The 26990-nt window shown below is 38.7% G+C and overlaps 1 protein-coding gene and 1 long non-coding RNA gene across 2 annotated transcripts in view; both read right to left on the reverse strand.

Moving 5' to 3' along the window:
* Positions 1-26990, reverse strand: part of ZSWIM6 (zinc finger SWIM-type containing 6) — a 211403-nt gene that overhangs the window by 154889 nt on the left and 29524 nt on the right. The window lies entirely within an intron of this gene.
* Positions 8206-16656, reverse strand: LOC122683757. The gene is made up of 2 exons (XR_006337808.1): positions 16613-16656; positions 8206-11908 (listed from the first exon to the last, which is right to left on the reverse strand). It is a non-coding gene; the product is annotated as an uncharacterized LOC122683757 (long non-coding RNA).

A 26990-nucleotide genomic window follows, 5' to 3' on the forward strand; every position in this document is an offset into this window, starting at 1 on the left:
GGCACCCCCCATCACTAGAAGATCAAGTCCAACTCTTCATCAGGGCACATAAGGTCCTCCATAGTCTGACCTGCCTCTACCATCTCTTCTCTTATCACCCCACCACCAGACTCCTCCAACACTTGCTGTCAGTCACAGAAGCAGTGTGGACTCTGAATCACAAAAGGAAGATAACTGTTTCCTACCTCCACACTTTTTCATGAGCTTTATCTACTTCCCAGAAAGTATTTCCATTCCCCCCTCCTCTGACCAACCACTGCTCCCTCCTCTCCTAACTGTATTTGCCTGGTCACTTCCTCTGACTTCCCACCACTGGTTCCAAGTTGCCCCTTTTTTCTGGAAGCCTTCACAAATACCCAGGAAGAATGGATAACTTCCACTCATACACACTACTCAGAGGGTACTTCGTGTATTGTCAATCAAGTTACTTGCTTCGAGGTCATGTTACTTTCCACCCAGTGAGCTCCAAGAAGACAGGGAAGAAGTCTAACTCAGCTTTGCATTCCCAGTACTCAACCAAACAGAGTGAGCACAAACCAAACAGAATGGAGGGAGGACCAGTATCGCTAAACAGTCCAAGGCTCAGACAGGAACTCATCCCATACAGGGGCTTCGAGGGCCCAAGCAGTCAGGTCCTGGCTGACTCCCTCATCACCAGCCCTGGAGAAGACAATGAGGCGGCAGGCAGCCCAGGGGGTATGCCCAGAGGGAAGGACACACTTCCCTCAAGGGAGAGTGCTACAAGTGGGTTGTGCCAGGCAGCCACAAGTGATGGGGCAGTCACTCCACCGGCACTTCCACCAACTGAAGGAGGGGAATCTTATCATAAAAGCTTGCTTTTTATCTCACGTTATATAGCCTTGTCTCCTACATTCAGTAGTAAGCTGCTGCTTTGTCACAGAAATAAATTAATCCAGCAGGAAGTGGACACAGAATAACAGCCTCAAACTAAAAAAAAAAAAATTCTTTACCTATCTAATCAACAACTTCCCTATCCTCTCTCTATAACTGGAACACTCCATAGAAACTGACTCTGCTTGCTTTTATTTTATACATCATATGATAAAGTTGCTTATCTTGTTTTTAACAAAGAAGTTCAGTTCAGTTCAGTTGCTCAGTCATGTTCATCTGTTTGTGACCCCCTGGACTGCAGCACACCAGGCCTCCCTGTCCATCACCAACTCCCGGAGCTTACCCAAACTCACATCCATTGAGTCGGTGATGCCATCCAACCATCTTATCCTCTGTCATCCCCTTCTCCTCCAGCCTTCAATCTTTCCCAGCATCAGGGTCTTTTCAAATGAGTTAGTTCTTCACATCAGGTGGCCAAAGTATTGGAGTTTCAGCTTCAGCATCAGTCCTTCCAGTGAATATTCAGGACTGATTTCCTTTAGGATGGACTGGTTGGATCTCCTTGCTGTCCAAGGGACTCTCAAGAGTCTTCTCCAACACCACAGTGCAAAAGCAGACAAAAAAGCTATTAAAAGAAGGAGGACCAGGAACCCCAAAGCCCAACAATCTGTAGCATTTGGCCCTATATGTCTGGATGCTCAATACATTCAACCTAAAAGATCACAGTTCAGATTCTCAAAGGCAAAAAAGTGTCAGTTTTCTGGGAATGTTGCCTATAAAACTATACATTTCTTAATAATCTGCCATAGCCAAAGTATGCACTTTCCAGGAGGCTCAATGGTAAAGAACCCATCTGCCAATGCAGGAAACATAAGAGATGTGGGCTCAATCCCTGGGTCAAGAAGATCCCCTGGAGGAGGGCATGGCAACCCACTCCAGTATTCTTGCCTGGAGAATCCCATGGACAGAGGAGCCTGGTGGGCTACAGTCCATAAGGCCGCAAAGAGTCGGACACACCTGAAGTGACTTTACATGCTCGCACGGCCAGAGTATAATTATATTTTAAATGAAATATTAGCAATTCCACTTAAAGAAATCTGCTCCCAAAATATAACTTTGCAAGATGAACACACTAGTCAGTATGCTTACTGTAGCACTGTTCACAACAGCGAAAAACTGAAAACTAAATACCTATTAAAACTAACTCATGCATCCCACCTGGGCTGGTGATCTGTTTCACCATAGATAGTATACATGCTGTTCTTTTGAAATATCCCACCCTCACATTCTCCCACAAAGTTCAAAAGTCTGTTCTGTATTTCTGTGTCTCTTTTTCTGTTTTGCATATAGGGTTATCGTTATCACCTTTCGGGTGGAGAGGGAGGTGGGAGGGGGGATCGGGATTGGGAATACATGTAAATCCATGGCTGATTCATATCAATGTATGACAAAACCCACTGGGAAAAAAAAAATAATAATAATAAAAATAAAAAAAATAAAAAATAAAAAAAAAAAAATCTATCATCTGAGCAAGTGCCAGACCCTCCCAAAAAAAAAAAAAAAAAACTAACTACATGATCTATACTTAACACAGTTTAGTCACTTTAAAAGACCATGTTCATTAATATGGAAAGAAGCCAAAACAAAGTATTTTTTAAAAGGTTGGCAAATAGCATATGTGATATAACTTCACTCACATTACACAAGAATGTACATGTATGAATGTTTGCATATATATGCACATGGGCATACGTACATGCCAATTACTGAACTATTAATGGTGATTCTTCTTCACAATTTTCTATATTCTCTACAGAAACACAGACTTTGTATATGAGACAAAAGTTATTTTTGAAAAACATACTCCAGCATGTACACATACATCTCAAATACTGTTTTACAGGATAAAAGAAAAGGGAAGAAAAGGCAAGTAGGTGCATGTATATAGCGAGCCTGGATGCAGCCACCATGCTCTCCATCTATCTGCTACAACAGAGAAATCAGCAAATGGCTATACACTCATCATTGCAAATTCATCAAGACTACTTACTAGAAGACACAAGGGCTTCCCTGGTGGCTCAGATGGCAAAGCATCTGCCTGCAATCCAAGGAGACCTGGGTTCAATCCCTGGAATGGAAAGATTCCCTGGAGAAGGGAATGGCTGCCTAGTCCAGTATTCTTGCCTAGAGAATTCCATGAACAGAGGGGCCTGGTGGGCTACAGTTCATGAGGTCGCAAAAAATCAGAGACGAATGAATGGCTAAGACTTCACAGAAAACACAATTTTGAAAGCTGGCATGCTTATACACAAGGATATCTTACATACAGCCCCAATCACCCAATCAATTTCAAACAGCTTCTTAGTTCTACGGTAAAACAGTGGCATAAATCAATTATACATGGATTAAAAAAAAAAATGAAAATAAAGAGTGGCATGCCAACCACGGAGGAAAATACACAAATTTTGAAGAAAAATACATGCAAAAAGGTGGCCCTAGAAAAGCCAGTTGGATGGCAAAAAAAAAAAAAATAGTTGTTTTGAAAATACAGTTTCTGAGGTTGCCCCAATGCTCATTCACAAAAATTTTATTACATGCGGGCTCTCCAAAGCACTAGGCAAAGATAAAGAAAGGAAAAGAAATACAGGGCATAAAATTTTACACTGTTACTTAGAAAAAATTTCAAAAAACACAAAAGATATAACTTTGTTATAAGCTCAGATTTAATGAGGAGGAGGAACAAAGGATCTGAAAATATTTGAGCTAAAAAAATTGTGGCTTTGGCACTATGCTGGTCACATTATTTCTGAATTCCAGTAATTTTCCTCCTTTTAAGAGGCATGAGGATAAAGAAATATTTAATTATAGTAAACTTCTTAGTCTAAATATATAGCCCTAGAGAAAAAAAAATTTAAAAAATAAATATGGTAAAGAATTCTGAACTGCCATATTCTCCAGCTGAACTGGAATTCTTTGGGGAAGGCAGGACATACCATATGTGGAAAGACAGGTTGGCAGGCAGGCTGGCAAGCATAGTCTAGGAAAGGAGATAGGAAATGAAGGTGAAGAAGAAATGGAGCTCTGGAGCAAATAAGACCGAAGGAAAAGAAAACTTCAGTTCTGCCTCATGCTGCAGATGCCATCAGGAAAAGTCATTAATGGCGCATTCTCATTACAGAAGCTCCCCTGGTTGGCCAAACACTTGCTTTTTTCGTTTCCAGATCAAAACTACAAGCACCTTTTGCACATCCAGACTAACGCATGTATGGCACACGGCTAAGAAATTATTCTCAGTCCAGCATGTCCACATCAAAATCTATCTGTGGCTTCCTAAAATCTTGAATGGCAACACTGACAAGTTGCACAGAAGATCAACAGACACAAAGCAGACAGACAAGAACTGTGTTCCGAGGCTCTTTGACTAGGTTTTTTCCCCCCAACAAGACGGTTTTCAAATATGTTTTGTCTTTAAATCACTGCATTAAATCACTTTAAATCACTTTTTCGTTTCCCTAACTTCTGTCGAGTTGCAGAGAAGCATACTTCCACTTCGGTATCCAAGTGTGATACAACAAATCTTAAGGGATTTGTCCCAAGGGAGGAGCCCAACTAGGTGGGAACAGTTCTTCAATCACAGAGAAAGCCTCGAGAGCAGGAAAACAGACCAAGTTTCACTGACAGATGTTGACTTTGATGCCTATTGTCTCTTTTCTCATTTCTTCTCCTGACACGAGTTTGGGGACAAGTGTCCCAGTATTTCAAGATGCATTTACAGATCTTCAAGTGCAAAGACTAAACACTGATCTAGAATGATTCAAAAAGATAAGTTAAAGGCAGTCTTTTTGCTGACTGCAGAACCAAATTCAGAATTTCCCAATTTCAATTCACAATTATTCCTACTTCTATGTAAAAACAGTATTGGATTCCATTTTAAGGTTTCCTAATAGCAAAATACTCTGAGTTACAATTCTAACTTAATAAAATTTAAAGCCTCTCAGCCACTACACAGGAAAGTGGTGAAGGGCATACATTTTTTAAGCTACTGAGTGGACTCAAATTCCAACTCTTTCATTTACCAGGTATATGACAGTAGGCAAGTTACCTAATGTTTCTACCTCAGTTTCCTTATGTATCTTTAATTTAAATAAATTAATATATGAAGCTCTTAGGCTACAGTATGAAGCATGTCCTGTAATAATGAGTCCTACTATTATTACTGCCATTATCAACATCATCCAGAAGGTTTGCCATAAGCACCTCAACTGAACCTCTCCTAGAACAAGACTGTCACTTCTAAAACATTTCAAGTACTTCCCAATTTGAAAAACTACATAAATCCAAAATGTTTTCTACAGCTGAAAAAAAATTTTAGTATGTGGGCAACTTTTCAGCTCAAGACTGGCTTTTCAAAGAGTTATACCCACCCAGCCGGAGAAGGCAACGGCACCCCACTCCAGTACTCTTGCCTGGAAAATCTCATGGATGGAGGAGCCTGGTGGGCTGCAATCCATGGGGTCACCAGGAGTCGGACACGACTGGGCGAGCTCACTTTCACTTTTCACTTTCATGCATTGGAGAAGGCAATGGCAACCCACTCCAGTGTTCTTGCCTGGAGAATCCCAGGGACGGGGGAGCCTGGTGGGCTGCCGTCTATGGGGTCACACAGAGTCGGACACAACTGATGTGACTTAGCAGCAGCAGCAGCATACCCACCCAGCAAAGGTGTGAAATGTGAACTAGTCCATCTTCCATCTTTCAAGAAGAAAAAGAAAAGGATGAGATGGTTTGGAAGGTGCTTTGTTTTGTTTTTCCAAGAATAACTTTGACAGGCCATTAATTCAAACCAACCTTGAATACATCTGTAGAGTACTCAACACATGAAGCACTTCTACGTTACAGTCCCAGAGTATAGACTGTTACAAGCACCCAACTAACTAAAAAAGGACTTTCTGACCCGTAACTTTTTACATTTGAAATCTCACAAGTGCTGTTTTACCCTTTTCCTCTATCTCCTACATTTAAAATATTTCATTACTTTGAATGCTGCAGTGGTGATAAGTAAAATAATCCTAAATTTCTCCAGCATAAGGAATAGAAGAGAATATGGAATGGACACAATCCTGAATTTCAGGCAATTTATGTAAATGTGCTATTTTGAGGGGTAGCAGGTTCACTGTGCTTATTATTGATATTACCCACTTGCTGATTTGGAGGAAAGTGTAGATTTCTCCCAAAAGCAGATGGCCTATCTACTGTAGAAAGCTGTTTCAGATACAAGCAACTATCAGCAGAGAAAGACATTATTAATAATCAGAACAAGCCCCTTTGAACTCTATGGAGTGCTCATTATCAGTATCATAAATAAAACAATAAAAGCAAATGCTTCCTTAAAGAGACTCAGCAACTAGAGATAAAGGATTCTGCCATAATTGGGTCGAACAGAGGGCATCTGGCAAGAGCAAATGGGCACAGAGCCTCAAAAGTAAATCATAAATTTGTTGTGACACAGAAATACAAGAAAATGAGAACTAGTAATGTTCTTTGAGAGAGTAAGATATTCAAAGGTATGAAAAACATTTTTTAAATCCACATAAAGGGATTCTGAAACAGGAAAATCTATGAGCCCACAAGTCATTGGATTACTTTTCTTAAGTACACACATGTTTTGGAAACTTCAGGATCATGAAATATATTCCTGATTAGCAGCACTCAAGTTTTCAGCTGCCTTTACATTTGTTCACTTTGTCAAAGCCCTCATTCTATAGCAAAGTTCTTTGTCTTACTGAAACGCTGGCTCAGTTCACCTTACTAGAAAGGCTCTCCTGGTTTTGTCAGCTGTGCCCACAATAAGCAGCTGGGAAGTATGGAAAAACTATTAACTACTGACTGGAAGAGTGTGGACATGATGTTTCACCATTTGTTGCAGAAGAGGTTATAAAAAATGTAAATCCAAAAAAATGAAATTAAAAAGACTATTCATTGCACTACACCTGCTCAGAAAAGCTTTATAATCACCAATCCATGTAAAACAGCCCAGCTCAACTAAAGAAAGTATTAATCCTTGTTTAAACAGAGGGAGGGAAAAAAAAACCTACCAAGGCACAAAGACAAAGGCAAAATCACTCAGAAGCAGGAAGAGAAATGTCCACTACTGGGAATAAACCAAAGGTCTCTCAGAGGTCTGTGTTTCCCTGATGTAGTACTTGAAAACAAACGGCAAACTCAAGGCAGATAGATACCAATCTAGAATGTAGGCAGGAGAGCTTTCACAACTCCAAAGCACAAGAACGTGTTCTCAATTAGTATGTACGTGAAAGCCAAATGCAAACTAGGCCTGAAATATTCCCCAACCTTAGCAATGTTCAACTGCTGGGTCACAGTGTCACTGTTCCATAATCTCCTAGGCCTGACTTGTGCCCACCACTCTGCTGTGCTATCCGAAAGACAGAGAGCCAGGCTGGCTGCTCCATAAAATCCCAGTGAAGAGGGCATGATCACCATTACTAGCAGGGTTATATACGGCCCTCTGCCCCTGGGGTACAGGGACCAAGAGCAGGCTCCTGGAAGAACTGAGATCTAGGTGGACCGTCAATGGCGGAGCAAAGTACTACTGGGCCTGGTTATGTGAGACAGTATGTGCCATACAGAATATGTGCATTCATCATGACACAATGAAGCCGGAAAAGAGCACTAACCCTGATAAAGCACCTATGCACTGGCCTGAATACTAGATATACATTATCTCGATTAATGCAAATGAGGACCAGACAAGTAAAGTAACTTGCCCAGGTCATAAAGCTGTAAGGGTCAGAATCAAAATCCAAACCCAGATCTGCCTAGCTACAAAACAAGGGTTCTATCAAATCATAATGCCTTTTATTATTTTTCCCATCATCACATTTGTTGTTACCTATGAAGGTGGTTTAAAACTCAAAAGAGAACTAAGCATTTTCCTGACATCCCAGCTTGGGCAAACTCCTTTAAATACTAAAATTTTTCTATTTTTACCATATTTGATGAAAATTTTTCTCTAAATATGTAACTGCCTTCTTGAAGAGAACATGCCAACCACCACTAACCAGCAAGTGTGTGTGCAATGTCCATGGCGTCTACCATTTGGGGTGAGAGACCGCACTCATCTTAGAGATGCAGTGGGCCACAAAGACCACCGAGTCAAACCCCAAGACTGCAGGATGTTCCCCACAAGGTTTGTCCAAGGCTAAAGTGTTAAAACTATGAAAATAAAGCTATCTGCATGTGGCTCAATGGATGGAATTTTTAAGCAGCTCTTGGAACGCAAAGTTTCCAACATCCCATCTAAATTCAAAGTCATTCCACCAATACTTGAGTTTCATATCCACCACTGCCACACTGGTCACCTACTAATCTTAACATTTTCTAAATCCTATAATCTTTGGAATTCAGATTCAACTATACTATATGAAAGCAACTGTTCGTAAGGTTTTGTGAGGGTGGTGGTATTCTTTCTCACTATCTGAATTTTCTTTCCTCCCTGCTTAGACTCACAAAGCTACATATACTTCTCACTACAAAACTGGTTCTAAAAAACTATCATCAGAATGTGGAAGACTTTTTATCAATAAAGATCAGATATTCTCTGGTTTAGCAAGGAAAACAACATTTTACCACTGAAAAACTGATCCTTAAAATGAGAAAAAAAAGTTTGTCACTGAAGTGGTCTTTTTTTTTTTTTTTTTTGCTTTTCTAAATATGATGATGTATTACTTAAACCAACCACAAAAGCATTAGCATGAATGAGAAAAAGTTCTTACACATCATTAGGTACCAGATCAAAATAAGAAATGGTAAAACAGTATTGTTATGTGCCAGAGTTATCAACCCTTCCAGGCCTGATTCTCTCAAAACAAGATCAAGTTTTCAGTTATGACTAAAGCCACCTGGCAGAGTGAAAAGAAAGCCAGTCACACACTGCCCTCTACTCTAATCTTCAGCCTCTCCCTATTCTCCCACCATCCTGAATTTAAGGTGCGGCTTCAAGCTGCCCAGATCTTGACCCTGATGGGAGGTGACTGCCAGTTGCCTAGTCTCTCTGTTTACTGGACAATTATTTTAATACTATGCCTGAAACCTGAAAGGAAAAGAAATCCTAAAGAGAAAATATACAATGATGTGTGTATCTCAATAAATTAAATGGTATGTAAGCTACATTTTCCAATACACTCAATCAGTAAAGCACACTATTTTCCCTATGTGTCCAGACTTTGTGGAAACACTGTTTACTATACTTCTTTTAGATTAAGAACTGGATCTATTCCTTTGAATTTAGAGAACCTTCACCTGCAAAGGTGCTTGAAAGTTAAAGAAAATTATACTGAGCATGTTATTTGAAAGTAAAACATACTATTTGAAAATAAGTCTAACTCACATTTCCTGTTTGGATACCTTGTATTTCAAGTGCAAATTAGCTCCCTTCATTTCCCCACTCACCCCAAATACCAAATTTCTTTCTCTATTGAAGGCATCATGACTTCACCGCTGAAAGTGTAGCACTTTGGGGAAACTGGAAAAAACTGTCAAAGAGAGAACTGTTGACTCCTTTAGAGTCCAGTTAATTCTGTCACTGACTGCTATGTAACTTAAGACCAAGTACCTAATCATAAACAAAAATATACCTCTTGAGATTAGGAATGTTGATAAGCATGCCAAAGCCAAGGGCAGCAGGGTAGTCATGATTTCTTTGCAAAAATATCAGAGAAAAGCTGAGATGAAAAGGATTATCTCCTTCTGCTCCAAAATATAAAAGATGTGTATTCTGGTTATTTTTATCACCAAATGACTGACAGCTATGAGTGGGGAAGAGAATGTGCGGTAAGAAAGCACGCAAGACCTAAGCACCACCAGCCATGCTTGTCTGTCAGATGAACACGATGCCGCTTAAGTCTTGGTAGCATTCATTTGGAACAGACCAGCTTTTGGCCTGCATTCCAGTTCTCACAAGCATATCTATATTACTTACTTTCCATCCCTCAACAAAGAACCAAAAGTTTAGCAGGTGGACCTTTGCTAATATAACAGTTAACTACAACCAACTTCATTGGTTATATCAAGATACCTACATTTCACTTCTACAGGAAAAGCCCTAGTATATTTTACATTTGTTTTGAATAGACTGCATTACATTTATCCACACAGTAAACTACATAATACACTGTGATGGAGGGATCTATTCACTCCACACCACGGGAATACCTCAATTACTAAAGAAGGGGGAAAAAAAGCCTTTCTCATGGCATTCAGAAAGTTAACTACATAGAGTCCCAGTTGAACAGGGGAAAATATATCAGTCCAATGATCAAAGAGGCAATATACTGTACTTAGGTTTTCCACAGCCAAGAGGCCACATGTCACACACACTAGAACAAAATAAACTACAGACAACTTTTGAACAGCACTTTTGAACAGCAATTAGGCATGACATGCATCACACTGTTAGTTACTTTTGAGTCTCTGTCCAGGACAGACGTACCCTTACTTTAAAAGTAAATTTAGTATCATCATTTGCAAAAGAAAAAATTGGAGATGATTTTCAATGTTAAAAAAAAAAAGAATTGTCAATGGTCTTCTTTAAAAATAAAAAATAAGTCCTAGAATGATCCATTCTACAAATATATCCTGTTCAGGATGTATTTAGAAACAGTAAGTTTTTACAAACACACTAAGGAGTTTATGATAGCAATACTAATTCTAAACCAGGGGTTGGTAATCACTGAGACAAAACCAGAGAGAACAAAAGTCATCACCAAAGACAACTCAACGGTCAGTGCACAGCAATACAATCTCCCCAGCTTCCAGTCAGCATTTTCCAACAAACAGACATCTCTCAAATGTCCACCATGTCCCAGACAACCCTACCAGGTTCACATTTCCTGCTCTTTCCACCTCCTGACTTGATACCTAGAAATGACTCTCACGGTCTATAGAGAGGATGTTGTCCCTGGTGCAATACACTCAATACCCTCAGTTTTGTCAAGATCTGTAGTCCTAAGAATTGTGAATGTATATGATGGAACTAGTATTTTCAAAACCTAAATTTAAACATGTGGGTGTGTGTGTGCATCTGTGTGCACCCCCATGCTCAGTTGTATCCAATTCTTTGTGACCCCATGGACTGCAGCCCACCAGGTTCCTCTGTCCATGAAATTTTCCAAGCAAAAATACTGGAGTGGGCTGCCATTTCCTAGTGGAAAAAAATATTCTACAGACACTAACTGTTAAGAACATTCTCTGGAGCACTACTAAAGTACTAAAAAGAGTACTTAACTATTGCTGACGGTACAAATTCTGAGAATAAAGCTATATCAAATATTATTTAAATACATAACTTAAAGCTATATAAAATCTATTGTGAGAAGTGTGATAAGTGATAAACAGAACAAAATAGGTCTGAGGCTACTCAAAGTCAGCAAAGCCATTTTCTCATCGTAAATATCACACAAACACATTTTGTTTGCTGTCTATCAGATGTAGCTTTGCATTTGCATTGCTAATGATCCTTTTTCAAAATGTACTCACACTTTTAGTTCCTTTCGATTAGCAATAAGTGATCTCCTACCTACCCTAGGGACTTCCCAAGTGCCTTAGTGGTAAAGAATCCACCTGCCAAGATTTCCTGGAAGAGGGAATGGCAACCCACTCCAGTATTCTTGCCTGGGAAATCCCATGGACAGAGGAGCCTGGCGGGCCACAGTCTCTTGGGGCACAAAGAGTTGGACACGAACGAGAGACTGACAGCAGCAGCAACAGCACCTACCCTAGGCCTTGGACATGTTAATAATGTCAAGCTGCACATAAGCATACTTTCATGTGCAGAATATTACCAGAGTAGAAACATTTTTAGAGAGGAGTATTTATTTTCTTCAGAAGATATCACATACAGGAAGGTTCATCCTGCTTTGCTCCAGTTTTCAGTTGATATTCTATTAATACAAAGGGTAGATCCAAATATAATTTATTCCTTGTGAAAAACACCTCGCAGAAGGCATAAATTTAGAAACAGTCATTTCTCCAGTATGCACTAGGAAAAAAAAAGGGGGGGGTTTCAGTTTCTTGTGGTATCAAATTCTTGGTCTCCATACAGTTATCAACTCAGAACCAATCAAAGGACCCTCTGGAAAAATGAAACTGTAAAAGGCAGTGGACTGCTCGACCACAAGTAAATTCCTACAATTTTAAGATGACAGTCTATTTTCGTGCAGTCGTTTAAAACAATAAAAATTTAAAAGAAAAGAGAAGCAATAAAACACACTTCACAAATCGAAAAGATCGTTCCCAAGATAGAGAAGGAATTCCCCTCACAAGGTCTAGCCCAAGAAATTGCAGTAAGGAATAAAAAGCATTTCTGAATAATAAACTGAGACAGAGACTTAATGTTAACTTCCAAACTGTTCTTTATTTACCATTCTATTTTGATTTAATTTTCATTGACTCAAAAATGAAAAAAATTTGAAAGGATGTGCTTGCCCCAGACTCTCTCAAGGCAGTTTGTGACTTTCTTGTGAATCCTTCCAAAGATGTTATATGCATATACAAACAACTTACAAATTCTTGTATGTTTATTCTCCAATGGCAAAATAACACACATTACTCCACATCTTTTTTTTTCCATTTTTAACCAGTATCTACATTATTCCCTATTGATACAGTTTCTTCATTCTTTTTTAAAGCTGTACTGTATTCTGTTATGTGAATGGACCATAATACAACTAGTCTTCTGCAGTGAACGCTGAGATTGTTTCCAGAGTTATGCTACTATATAAACAATGCTTCAATAAACTACTGTATTTCAACTTAGCATAATAAACATTCCTGGATGAGGACTATTGGGGCAGAGAGGTCTGTGCATTTTTAATTCTAGTGTATGCTGATAAACTATCCTCTGTAAAGACTGTCTCAACTTATATTTCCACCAGCAATGTAAGAATAGGTACTTATGTCCACGGGCAGGCTAATAATGTGCTAAATTTTTATCAGTGTGACAGTTTTTTTTTAATGGCACCTAGTGCACCATTTTACCTTTTCATACTCATTGGAATAAGACCCTGATGCTGGGCAAGATTGAGGGCAGGAGGAGAAGAGGGTGACAGATGAGATGGTTAGAGGGCATCACCAACTCAATGGACATGAGTTTGAGCAGATTCTAGGAGACAGTGAAGGACAGGGAAGCCTACTATGCTGCAGTCCATGGGGTTGCAAAGAGTCAGACATGACTAAGTAACTGAACAACAAGAAGTGCAATTTTAATTTGTATCTCTCTTACAAACTGGGTATCTTTATTTTAATTTTTTATTGAGGTATAGTTGATGTACAATACTATATATGCAACTCGGCACCTTTGGATTTAGATTTAATGAATTGTTGGTCTTTTTCTTATTGATGTATAAAATTTTCTTACACATGAAGGAAATTTTCCCAGAATCTTTGATGAGTTCTAAATGTTTCTCAACTTGTCTTTGAATTTGCTTGTGTTAGTTTCTGATATGCAGAAACTTTTACTTTTTTTAAAGTCTAATTTATAAATATTTTTCTTTTTTGCTTCACAGTTTTATGTCAAAGTTAGAAAAACCTTCTTCATTCGAAATTATAAAACTTTTCTTCCCTATTTAGTTCTTTTGTGACTTGCTTTTTAAAGTCTGATCCACATATAATTCAGTCTTGTGGAGGTATAAATTATAGATTCAACTTTTCTTTCCAGATGGCTCCCAGGTTATCCCAACACCATTTACTGAATAAATTTCATCACTGATTTGAAATGCCCATTTTATCAAGGCCTGTGTGTTTTGGGGGTCCCTTTCCAGGCTTCATATTTTATTTCATTGATCTGTAGATCTATGCATTTGCCTTCATCACCGTTTTAATTAATGTGGCTTAATGATATCTTTTAATATCTTGTAGGGCTGTTCGCAAGTCTCATTAGTTTTCTTTTCCAGAATGTTTCTATTATTGTATGCATGTTTATATATTAATTTTAGCATTGGTTTGTCAAGCCAAAAAAAAAAATCCTGTCAGTATTTTTATTGGGATCATTTCCAATTTACAGATAAACTTAGGGAGTTTATTTATCTTTAAGAAATAACCCTAATACATGGTAACTATGTTCACTGACTATGAATATGATTCATGACTTAGCTAGAGCACTCATATTTCATATTAGTATGTCTCCAATCATAAGATGATGGTCTTCCTGAGAGCTAATAGTTGCATTTGGCATTAACTTTCCTCCTACAGCCAGAAGGGATGTATGAAAAATGTATGAATGCCATAAGTACTGTTAAAATAGCATATTCACTGAGTTTATTCATAAATATAAGTAAAAAATAATCTCACAGTCACCATACGCTTTCTTAAAATGAAAGCTAAAGACACAGAACTAAAGAACTGAAAAAGACCTCTCCAGATGATCCAGACCAGAATCTAAGCAACCTTTTTTTTCTGAGCACATCACTCCTATCATAATAGTTTATTTTATGGACCGTTTCCTAATTTCCCATTCAAAGGACACTCTAAATTGAAAAATCATGTGTATTCTACCCCCAGCATTCCTATAGAATTGTTACCACATGTACAGTATCTTGTATCATCATGCAGATGGCAGCAAAAGGAATGATGAATGGGAGTAGAAAGTACAGAGAAATAATATTTTACATTAATATTTATAATTTACAAACACCTTAACATATACTATATGCATAAATTGGTCTACCTATATATTAATAAATAATAGGTAACAATGAAGAACAATTATTTTTATAAACGGGATTTTAAAACAAAAACATTCGTGTCTACTACATCCTGTAATGTTAATGCTACAAATCTTAGGTATCAAAAGAGAAACATGTTCTCTCTGTTGAAGGGCAAGGGGAGTAAGATTTGAGATTAAAGATGGAGGCAAGGCCAGATCATGAGCAACAAGAGAAAAAATTTTCGGCTTTGGCCTTAAAGGGACTTAAAACAGGGAAAGAACAAGATCATAACTGGCTTTTCAAAATCACCTATGTACAGTAGAGAGACTGGGTTCATTGTAATGTGGCAAAAGCACAGAGAAAAAGTTAACTGCAGCGAACCAGACCAATGATGGTTAGACTTAGGGTAGCAGCAGAGAAGAATAAAGGATTCACTTAAGAGATGTCCAAGAGGTAGATACGGTAAGACACTGATGATTTCCTGGCTTAAACAGGATACTGGTGCCACTTACAGACCCAGCAGACATAGAGGAAGGGCAGATATAGAAGGAAAAGAGCAAGTTAGAATTACAAGTGTGACAAGCAAGTAAAGACATCTAGTTAACAGACAACAGGAGTCTAGAGCTCAGAAGTTAATGAAGTAAAAATTTAGAGCTGATATGTGGAGTTTTAAGAGCAAATAAGAGTAGAAAAAGGGCCCAGAAAAACAGGTAGAGGAAAGTGACTCTACAAAGTAGACTGAACTTACAAGAGAGGTAAGAAAAAACCAGGAGAGCTTGGATTTATGAAAGTCAAGACTGTGTTACTAGAAAAAATGGTCTTTGTTGAGTTGAGCTGTCAAATAAGGTGAAGAATGAGAAGAGCCCACTGCATTTAACACTAGTATCCTTAATAGTGAAAGCCTCAGTGGAGTGATGGGATGGAGACTAGAGTGCCAGAGGTTGAAGAGGGAAGTGAAGAAATAGGGTGTGGCCACTCTTTCAAGAAATCTGCATATGAGGAAAAGAATGGAATAAGAAAGTTATGTGTCAAAGGAGAAATTTCTCTTTAAGGTGTCAAAAGAGATTTCTCCATGTTTAAATGGTATCTGTGCACACTAGCAGTATGGAAAACGAATAATCCCTTCCTTTCAATAATGACCTCAAAATAATACAGGAAACAAAGTGGAAAGCTGCTCATTTCTGAGAACTGCCTTTTTTTTTTTTTGCTACACTGCCAGCTTGTGGGATCTTAGGTACCTGACCAGAGATTGAATCTGTGCCCTCTGCATTGGAAGTTTAGAGTCCGAACCACTGGACCACCAGGGAAGTCCTGCTGAGGATGGTCTTATGGTAGTGAGAAAACTCAACCATCCATAAATGGAATTTATTTGCTCCTCAAGATAATCTCTAATAAATCAGCAATGAGAAAGTTAACAATAGATCTCTTTAAAAAAAAATCCCCCATGCAGGCATAAATGATTTCAGAAGAGTGATCTGCTTACATTTAAATCATAACAGAATGTTAGGACGCTCACTTCAAAATGGAAAATGGAATTCAAAGTTAATATGCCTAATGTTCAATGGTAATTTATAAACCCTGAAGTACACTTTCTCAAAATAATCAGGAGAGGGCAAATAATCTGTGGATTCAATGTTGTTGTTCAATCGCTCAGTGGTGTCAGACTCTTTGGGACCCCACGGACGGCAGCACTCCAGGCTTCCCTGTCCTACGCTCTCTCTCGGAGTTTGCTCAAACTCGTCCATTGAATCAGTGATGTCATTCAACCATCTCATCCTCTGTCACCCCCTCTCCTCCTGCTCCCAGTCTTCCCCAGCATTAGGGTCTTTCCCAGTGAGTCAGCTCTTCACATCAGGTGGCCAAAGTACAGACATTTGCTGGCAAAGTAATGTCTTTGTTTTTTAATATGCTGTCTAGATTTGTCATAGCTTTTCTTCCAAGGAGCAAGCATCTTTTAATTTTATGGCTGCAGTAACTGTCCGCAGTGATTTTGGAGGCCAAGAAAATTACGTTTGTCACTGTTTACATTGTTTCCCCACCTATTTGCCATGAGGTGATGGGACTGGATGCCATGATTTTCGCTTTCTGAATGTTGAGTTTTAAGACAGCTTTTTTACTTTCCTCTTTCACTTTCATCAAGAGGCTCTACAGTTGTTCCTCTTCACTTTCTACCTTTAGGGTGGTGTCATCTGCATTTCTGAGGTTATGGATATTTCTCCCAGCGATCTTGAGTCCAGCTTCAGCTTCACCCAGCCCAGAATTTCGCATGATGTACTCTGCATATAAGTTAAATAAGCACGGTGACAACATACAGCCTTGACGTACTGCCTTCCCAATTTTGAACCAGTTCATTGTTTCATGTCCGGTTCTTACTGTTGCTTCTTGACCTGCATACAGGTTTCTCAGGAGGCAGGTAAGTTGGTCTGGAATTCCCATCTCTTTAAGAACTGGATCCAACAGGTCAACTTACTCTGATTCTTCCATAGATTAAAGGTTCTACGGATGCCTTGAAATGAAAGGAAACTGACTATTACATGAATGGTTTGGTTATTTACACCCCTGAGGCTCATACACAGCACACCTAATGGTTTTGCCTTGAGGCAAAGATTTAACAGATTGCCCTCCTAATTGCTCCCTGGACACACTGTACACAAAGCCATGATTCTGAGGTGCAGATTCCTATATAAAACTCACCTTTAAAAAAAAAAAAAAATCAAAGATAAAGATCTCACCAGCTATTTCTAAACAAAGTTGTTTATACTATCCAAAATCTAAAAATATCACCATGTTAAACACTAGACAATATACCTAATACATTCTGACCTAGTTCTCTCTAAAATAAAAGCAATTTAAGTAAAGCCATGAACATACTATTGAGCAACATCAATATCCCACTAAACTGTTAAGACATTTAGTTGTACTACAATTAAATGCTGTAATTTAAAAATCTCAGTCATGAGAAATTTCATTCCTGAACAATGCGTGTTTTGTCTTCATAATAAGCACAGACTTGGAAAAGTCATCATTTTCTTAAAAGCTAAAAATGTAAAATAAAATCTAGGCAGAGTAAGGAAATAAAAGAACTTTTTAAACTAGAAGAAAGAAAAGATTGAGTATTAAATTTCTGAAAAGGTGAGGAAAGTCCTTTAAATTTGCAAATCAGAATGGAAAAACAAAGTTTGAATTTCTAAAAATTAAAAAAAAAAAAAAAAAATTTCCAAATGTCCCAAAACAGCAGTTAAAGTCCCAGCTAGGTGCCAGCAGCTGCCCAAATTCTGCATTCCTGGGGCAGATTTAAGGTGTGGACTGGGCCCTTGTGTCTCCAGGGCATGCTTTCCACCTCTGTGCCCCTTTATCTGCTCTTCCCCAACAGGTGAAGAGGAGGACAGGAATAAAATCCATAACATAGAAAATGTGACAAACAAGCAAACATATGGGAAAACATTTGATTTCTTGAGTAACCGAAGTTTTTCACATTAAAATAGGTAACCTGTTTATGGCAAACTTATGGTAACTCAATAAATTGGCAAAAATATAAAACTATGGTAATATCTAGAGGGGTATCTGAAACTGGTAGGCAGTTTGACAATATGTGAAACAAGCCATGAAAACATCCACATGCCCTCTGGTCCACAGTTTCCTCTTCTGGAAGTTCTATATTAATGGGGAAAATTAAAATACGACAGAGAAGATGGGGGTGCTCACTGCACATGCACAAAGTTCTTTATCAGACAATTACTCATAAAGTGAAAACCTGAAAACAACCTGCATGTCCAAAAAAAGAAAAACCATGTAAAATATCATAAATCCACTGTACATTATAAATAATAAAATGTTTAGGACATGAAAAATACTTTTCATACAATGTCAAACCAAAAGGACTGGATATAAAAATGTACAGATTTTGAAAACCCTTTCTGAAAAGGTTTTCTGTAAAGAAAAATTACAAAAAGAAAAAAAAAACTGACTATGGCTGGTTACCGTAATAGTACAGAGTGAGTCCTTTTCCCACTAACTTACAAATGTTTTCATAATGTGGTTTAAGTATTTCTAATATCTTAATAAAGCTTTGAAGACTGGGTGGTTCACAAAGCATCTGCAAATTTAAAACATAAGAACAAAAACTTGAGTGTTGACATTTTTTTCCAAAAGTGAAAAATAACGGTCCAAAAATAAGGACATCTCAGGTAATTTCTTCTATGTGATCCAAGTTCCACTGGCTAAAAGTACCCCCCACCCCCGCCCAAAAAAAGAAACTGTCAACTTATTTACGGTCTTAGAAGTTATTTCATTATTATTTCATTTTAAAGGCAATTGGAAAGCCATTTGAGTTTTAAATTTAAGCTGTAGTGTTTTATTACTTCATTTATCCTAGAACTTCCATTTTCTAGTCTTTTGGTAAAATTTAGCCATCCTAAATGCTTAGCAAAATCTTTGATGGAAACAAAGAAACACTTATACCATGTGACTCTTGCATAATCTAAAAAATAACTTTATTAAATAAAATTCATACTTAATAATATTTTAAACCTTAATGATGTTTCCCTTACTAGAGTAACAGTTTCTGAAAGAAGAACTGCATCTTATTTAGCAAGGTGGCTGGTTCTTATATAAGCATATAGATCTGAGCTTGAGGAGGTATACAAGGGAAAAAACTAATGTCCCATAAGTCAGGAAAATCACAAACCTCCACTCAAGTAAGAAAACATACACAGGGCTGTGCAAATCCAAAGGTAAGATATTTATAAGATATTAAAATGTTTCTGAAAGAACTGGGTGCCCGAAAGACCAAAACAAAAAAGTTCCACCAAACCTCCAAATCACCTAAGCATGAATGATGCCAGATAAACTTAATTTTAGCCAACTAAAGCACACATTTATTACAACAGAGCTTGAGAATTTTTTTTTAGTGATTATTTAAAATGGTGTTAACACAAAATGCTCAGTTATTAGCACACATTAAAAGAATGTACTTGAGTTTAACCCAATGATCAAATTGCTTCATTCTGCAACAGTAACTTGGACTTGCACTTACCTATGATCCAAGATCCTTTTGGTTGTTATATAAGGTAAACTTTATAATAGAGAAAAAGAGATTTAACTCACCAGGGCTGCCACATTAGTTATTAAAACCACTGGGTCTTCAGGTCTTAGAACAATACAGGAATCTATATCCAGAACCAAAGGAAGTAATACTACATCATTAAAACCACCAACAAACATTTGTATGTAGTACTTAATGGTTTTCAAAAGGACATGATATATAAAATATTACCTGATGGCTAAAATATAACTAGACCTTTCTTTATAGCTCTCAAGGTCCTTCCTTCACCTATTCAAACCAATCTTTTAAATAAGCAAAGCAGATGTTAATTATATCATCAAAGAGATGAAAATAAGGCTCAGAAAGAGTAAAAGATTTGCCAAATTAACACAGCTGTTAAATGGCAAAGCAGAAACTACACTTTGGGCAAAGGGCCTCTCTTCCCCATGCCAGGTCTCCATTAGAGAGCTGACCAACTTACATTTTGTGCAGGCAATGTGATCAAAGGGAAATTATACGATGACATCCAAGACATACGTCCTTTCTTGGTAGCCAGCCAACAGTTAACAGTTGTTTCATCTACTGACACACATAATAGAAAACCCACAGTTCTTTACCCAAAAGGCAAACTGATAATTAAAAAGGTAAGCTGCTCACTGAGCCAAAGCCCAGACTTTTATTTTTTAGGAATAGTTTGAAAGTTCAGGGGCAAACACCATAAAGGAATATCAAAGGCATACTTCTCAAGGGTTTTGTTTCCCCTTTTCTGTTGCTCACATCAAACAAGGCAGTATCTAAAATAACAATGCCAATCATGTGTGTGTGCGTGCACCCATGTGTGAGAGTGTGTGTGTGTGCGCGTGCATACTTAGTCACTCAGTGATGTCCAACTCTTTGCCACTCCACGGACTGTAATCCACCAAGCTCCTCTGCCCATGGGATTGTCCAGGCAAGGATACTAAAGTGGGTGCCATTTCCTACTCCAGGGGATCTTCAGGCCCAGGGATCGAGTCTCTTTAGTCTCCTGTGTTGGTAGGTGGATTCCTGACCACCAGGCACCACCTGGGGAGCCCACCACCACCAATCACCTAACTTTAAATGATGACCGTTAAGCATTAGTGGGGCTTCCCAGGTGGCTCAGTGGTAAAGAATCCACTTGCCAATGCAGGAGACAGCAGGAGACTTTGGTTCAATCCCTGGGTCCAGAAGACGCCCTGGAGGAGGACATGGCAAACCACTTCAGTATTCTTGCCTGGAAAATCTCATGGACAGGAGAGCCTGGTGGGCTACAGTCCGTGGAATGGCAAAGTCAGACACAAATGAGCATGAGCACTTAAGCATTAACACTTTTCAAATACTTTGAGTAAAATGTTTCTAGAATTTATTACACACCTATCTTCTTAAATATAGAATTACTGGTGTGTCTACTATGAATCATTAATATCATACTTTACATATAATATAGTAGCTATCTTGTGTTAACCATGAGCTATGCACTGGGCAATTTTCATACAGTCTCACTGAATCCTGACAACAACCCTATGATGTAAAATATAAACAACTTTAAAATCTATTTTATAAACGTGGAAATGGAACCACTCAGTTAACAGATCAGATAGTAATAGGCGTGGGATCTGAAGCCAGCGAGTTTAATCACCACAGTGCCTCCGTGTTCTCTTGTAGGGCTTAGAGATAGAAGGAAAAGACATGGACTCTGAAATCTGATTCTGAGTTGAAAGCCTAGCTCCTGTGCTTACTAATGAATCTTGGAGGAACTGGAGAAAATCTGTTTCACTTTTCTCAGCTACAAAAGGAATGTAAGAGGTGATATAATAATTTTTGCATCATGGAACTGTTACAGGGAGAAAATTTAATGCCTAGTAAACCAGCTCACAATGAGGACTCAAAAACGTCAGCAAGCAATAACACAGTGTTCCTCCAAGGAAGAGTGAGGTGTTTATTAGGGCTTTGGTCCCACATCAAATGGCTTCAAACTGCTTATTGAGTTGCCGAATCTCTTTTTCTTAAGGTTTTATTTTCTCAAGCCATAACTTTCTCAAGCTGGCATTCCTGGCTGCTGGTGTATTTGTATGGGGCATCCCCTCTCTTTCTGCCTCTTCTACACTTCTTTCAAATATGCTGTAAATTCTTAAAGCTAACTCCCCAGACTTTCCAAAATGATTTCTAAGTAACAATATCCAGATTGTGAAGGAGGAGCCAGGGTCTCTCTAGTTAAGAGGAAAACTTCAGTGAAGGGACTCTGTAACATCTGGGTTTAGCTTCTCAGAGTTCTTTATGCTTATTCAGCTTCTTTGTGGCTTTTCGAGAGTGTTGAGGATACGTTTCAGATCTTTAGATAAATGTGGTCTTGCTGGAGCATACTAGAATGAGGCACTACTACCACTCTGTCAAATTAGATAAGCGAAGTTAGGGAAAGTGGCTGCAGGCTAAGACACCAAATTGCTCAAACAGTCCATAAGAGCATAAACAACCTTTTTCCTCTGGCTCACTACCTAAGGGCTAGTGTAGAGGTTAAGAAGTGACAGCTAAAACAAGATAGGGTTTAGGGTTAGAAACACTGGACAGAGAAGGAACTAAAGTATCACCACGCAAACGTCCTCAGTTTAGAAACAATCGCCTGAAGTACTGCCAAATGTGGTGATTCAGTAAGAACAACTTTACTCCACACGCTGCCAACTCAATGTTATCCATACATGTGCTCCGGCTCTCCAGCAAGGCAGCAAAGAGAAGTGACTCCAACACTCAGTGATGAGCCTATCAGACAAACAAGCAGCAAAAACCACTGAAGTGTTAGAACATAATCACACTATTTACTGTGTGACAAGACACCACTGGATTAAAATAAAAGGATAAGAGGGAGAGTGAAATGAAGGTGATCATACAAAAGCTATTTGAGATGCCTCAAAAACAAAAGAAAAGTTGTCAAATCTGAAACAAAGTTCAAACTATTCCACTCTTACTGCAGCAACTATATAAAGCACTGCTGCATTTCTACCATTTCCAAACATCCAGCTAGTCATTCATTCCCTATCCAAGAAGCTGGTATATGAACTGCATATAAATAGGGACAAAGTCATGCTTTTAACTTCCAAACTGTTTTTATTACCAATGTTTATGAACATGATATTCCACATTGGAACTTCTTAAAATAATCAAATTCACTGATATAATTGATGAAATATGTTATATTCAAAAGGGCTACAAAACATACAGGCCAGGGGTGAGCAAATTTTTTGTGTCAAGGGCTTTTTCTGCTGTAGGCTTTGCAGACCATAAACTCTCTACCAACTACTCAACTCTGCCTTTGTACCACAAAAGCAGCCACAGACAATATGTAAACTAATGAGCATGGATGTATTCCAATGAAATTTTATTTCTGGACTCTGAAATCTGAATTTCATATCATTTTCACATATCACAAAACATAACTCCTTTGATTTTTTTTCCCATAATAGAAATGTAAATTTCTATAGCATCTATTAAAATAATGTAAGAACCATTCTTATTGTGGGCTATACAAAACTGGGTGGCAGGCCAGATTTGGCTGATGGGTCATAATTTTCTGATCCCGCAAAAAGGTTACTCTAGTTATTTTTTTAAAAGGAAACACAAAAAACCCCCACCAACTGCAATTCTGAGATTAGGTTCTCTTCAAATCTGGAGGGGGCTGTGGGATAGTCCATAAGTTAAACAATGTACTACTGTACTTCTCAAAGAGAAAATGTGCTATATACAGACTATTTAAAAATACTGATTTCTAAATGCCAAAATGTTAATAAATAAGAGGGTATCTTTTTAATAACCTTTAAACATAACTTAGCTTCCCTCGGCAATGACTTAAACCTCTAGTGTTCATATTATTAGCACAGTACTTTTAGGTCCATTCTAGGGTCTACCGCACTCTCCACATGTCAACTAATGATTTAAGTTACAGTGCCAAATGTAAATTTCTATAGCATCAAAGCTATTTCCTGAAGCTTCATTAGAATACATGCTGTGTTGGGTCTAAAATATGAGAATACTTTGGGATCAGAGATGAGACTGAGAACAGATTAGTCAACTTTCTGTGAGCTTATAGCAGAAGTGTGCATGCAAGGTTAAGAACGTATAAAATCTTATTACATGGAAGTTCTGTTAATCCAACAATTTCCACTTGCCAGAAGATGACTGAGAGCATACTTACCAACTCTAATAAATTAATAAATAATCCTGAATAACCAAAAGCTGGGTTTGATTCCATGGTGACTCTTATGTGGGACAGCCTTTCCTACCAGTGCTGTGGTCCGTAACAAAACTCTGCCACTCAGTCGGCCTCAGAGAGCTCCAACCAACCACTTTCTCTCGGCACAGTGTCCCTGTGGGTATGGGGACTGGAGGACACAGTTGAAAATGGAGAAAATACTTTTCCTCATTTTAGCAACTTTGCTCAAGCAGGTTTAAGAGAGGTACTAACTGGACAGGTAGTAAAAACAACAACAGCTTTTCATTTTGAACCTCAGGAAAAAGAAGCATTTTGAACCTCAGGAAAAAGCAGCAAACTGAAACCAGACTGACTTACCTCAGTTCTCTGAAAATTAGGGACTCACTCAGAACATACATATTTTGTTTAGGACTACCAATATCTCATTTGGAGGGGGGGAAAAACGGGCCAGACATTTGTTTTGGACTTGGGAATTCTGACTGGTTTCATTTTAAGATTTTTTAAAGTAATTACTAATTCAATTTATCCAGCTCTCACTCAGAAAAAAAGACAAAAATGCAATTTCTTCAGAAGGTCATCCAGCTGGTGGTTGGATTATCACTGACCTAGATAAAAGCAGAAACAGCCCAAGAAATTGTGGCTTCCTGATATAGAGAAAAACAAGAAATCAGTCCATGCCTTCTTTCATTTTATAATTACTTATTGCACTCTAAATATTTATGGTCTCCAAATATGTGGTAGGCTCCCCATAACATGAAATATCTCAAATATCTACTGTGGCTCAAGAACAATGTTTTTCAAAGAGTGATTCGCAATCAACTAACATGCTGGGAAAGATTGAAGGCGGGAGGAGAAGGGGATGACAGAGGATGAGATGGTTGGATGGCATCACTGACTCCCTGGACATGAGTTGGAGTAAACTCTGGGAGCTGGTGATGGACAGGGAGGCCTGGTGTGCTGCAGTCCATGAGGTCACAAAGAGTCAGACACAACTGAGCAACTGAACTGAACTGAACAGGGCAGAGACCAATGTCGTGGGTCACAGACAACATTTTTCAATTAAAAGAATGAATACTTTTGAAAACATCACAAACATGGTATGTTTTAAGGATAACTACTGTTTTGAAAACTTTAGTTTCTTTTATAGTAATGTTTGTGTGTACTGGGTTGTGATGTAAATATCTTACTTTGGGGAGGGGGTAGTGTGATCTAAAAAATAGCTTGAAATACCTTCCAAACCTAAGTAGGCATATGACTTAAGTAAGCAATCAGGTCAGTAATCAGATCTGGAAACAAAGATTAGGAAGTTTCGGGGGTAACTTGACCTTATTGAGCAAAAAGACCTGAAGGAGAAAGGAGCCCAAACTCAAAGCCTGGGGCTTCAACAGTTAAGAGCTTGGATAGAGGGAGTACCTGCATGTTCATCTCTGTCTGACTCTTTGCCACCCTGTGGACTGTAGCCTACCAGTTCCCCACACATGGAATTTTCCAGACAAGAATACTGGAATGGATTGCCATTTCCTTCTCAAGAGGATCTTTCCAACCCAGAGATCAAACCTGTGTCTCCTGCATTGGCAGGTGGATTCTTTACCACTGAGGCACAACAGAGGAATAAAGAATTACCTAAACCAAATGAAGGCATGGCCAGAGAGGAAGTAGGAAAACCAAGGAGCTGAGGATTCTCCTGCAGGGAAAGCCAGTAGAACTAAAAGTTAAAAACGAGGCATCTCCCTTTCAATTTCTCAATTTTCAAAAATAAGGTACGAATGAGGAAAAGCTCCAAGATGGTTATAAGTAGAGAGAGTTGAGGGGTGCCACCGAGCCTGGCAGTGCACTTACGTTGCTGGTGTACACACACTGAGGAACACTTGCGCGAGTATTCTATGGTGGGCACTGTATACCAAGAGAGGATGCTGGTAGCCATTTAAACCACTTCTTTGCATGTCTGAAGACACCACGTGGACAAATCACATGACAGTTAATCATTTTAGGGCTGTCCATTGGCTTTCTAAAGATGTCAAACCACATTACAACAAATCTTATCCTTAAAATATATTTGCACTATCCTCTTGCAAATCTCACACTAAATTCCCTCCAAGGAAAAAAGGGGATTCTTAATAATTTGGAAGCAAATGCTCTCAGCAGGAAGTAAAATGGAATAACAGGGTTACCCTTTGTTTAGACTAGAATTGTTCCAAAGCTATTATCCTGAGCCCCTGTCAATAACAGCCACAACCTCTAATGTTCTGGGCAGTAGCCTCATTTGGAGGTAACGCAGTTTTCTTGAAACTTACACGAAGATCTATCATTGTGACTGCTTGAAGTGCCTTTGTCCTACTTCAAAACTTTTATGCATCACATTAGCATTCTTGGTTTTAATAAAACAGGACATTTCCTAGAGCAGGATGGCAACTTCTTTTTCATATTAGAAGCAACTACTGCTAAGGACAAGTAGTCTGTGACAGAATCAGAATGAGGGTACTGGGGCTTCCCTGGTGGTCCGGGGGTTAAGAATCCACCTTGCAATGCAGGGTCTGGGAAGAATCCACATACCATGGAGCAACTAAGCCCATGCGCCACAACTACTGAGCCGGCATGCTGCAACTACTGAAGCCGGTGCGCCTAGAGCCTGTGCTCTGCAAGAAGAGAAGCCACCACAATGAGAAGCTCACGCACCGCAACCAAGAGTAGTCCCTGCTTGCCACAACTACAGAAAGACCAAGTGGAGCAATGGAGACCCAGCACAGCCAAACGTGAATAAATAAAATTAAAAAAAAAAAAAAGAATGACAGTACTGAAATGGACCTTATGAATTATCTTGCCCAATTCCTTCGCTTAGCAGATAAAAGTCGGGGTGTGTCCCAGGTGGTCCAGAGGAAAGTACATCAGAGCAAGCCAGATGAAGGTTTCAACTCCAGTTCTATTACTGGTTCATCACAAGGAGTCAGTCTTCTTTTGTAAAGTAAGGATAACAATAACCCATCTAACACAGGTGAACTGAAATGAAACAAATGCATTTAAATCACTGTGCAATTAAAGCACAGTGCTGGCACAGGGTATGTACTCAAAATGAGTCCCTCTCCCTCACTCCCCATTCTCTTTTCCTCTGTGTACAAAGTGGAGGACAAATGGGGATGATGCTCAGGCTCCT

The sequence above is a fragment of the Cervus elaphus genome, chromosome 25 (genome assembly GCF_910594005.1).
Source record: "Cervus elaphus chromosome 25, mCerEla1.1, whole genome shotgun sequence".
Lineage (NCBI taxonomy): Eukaryota > Metazoa > Chordata > Mammalia > Artiodactyla > Cervidae > Cervus > Cervus elaphus.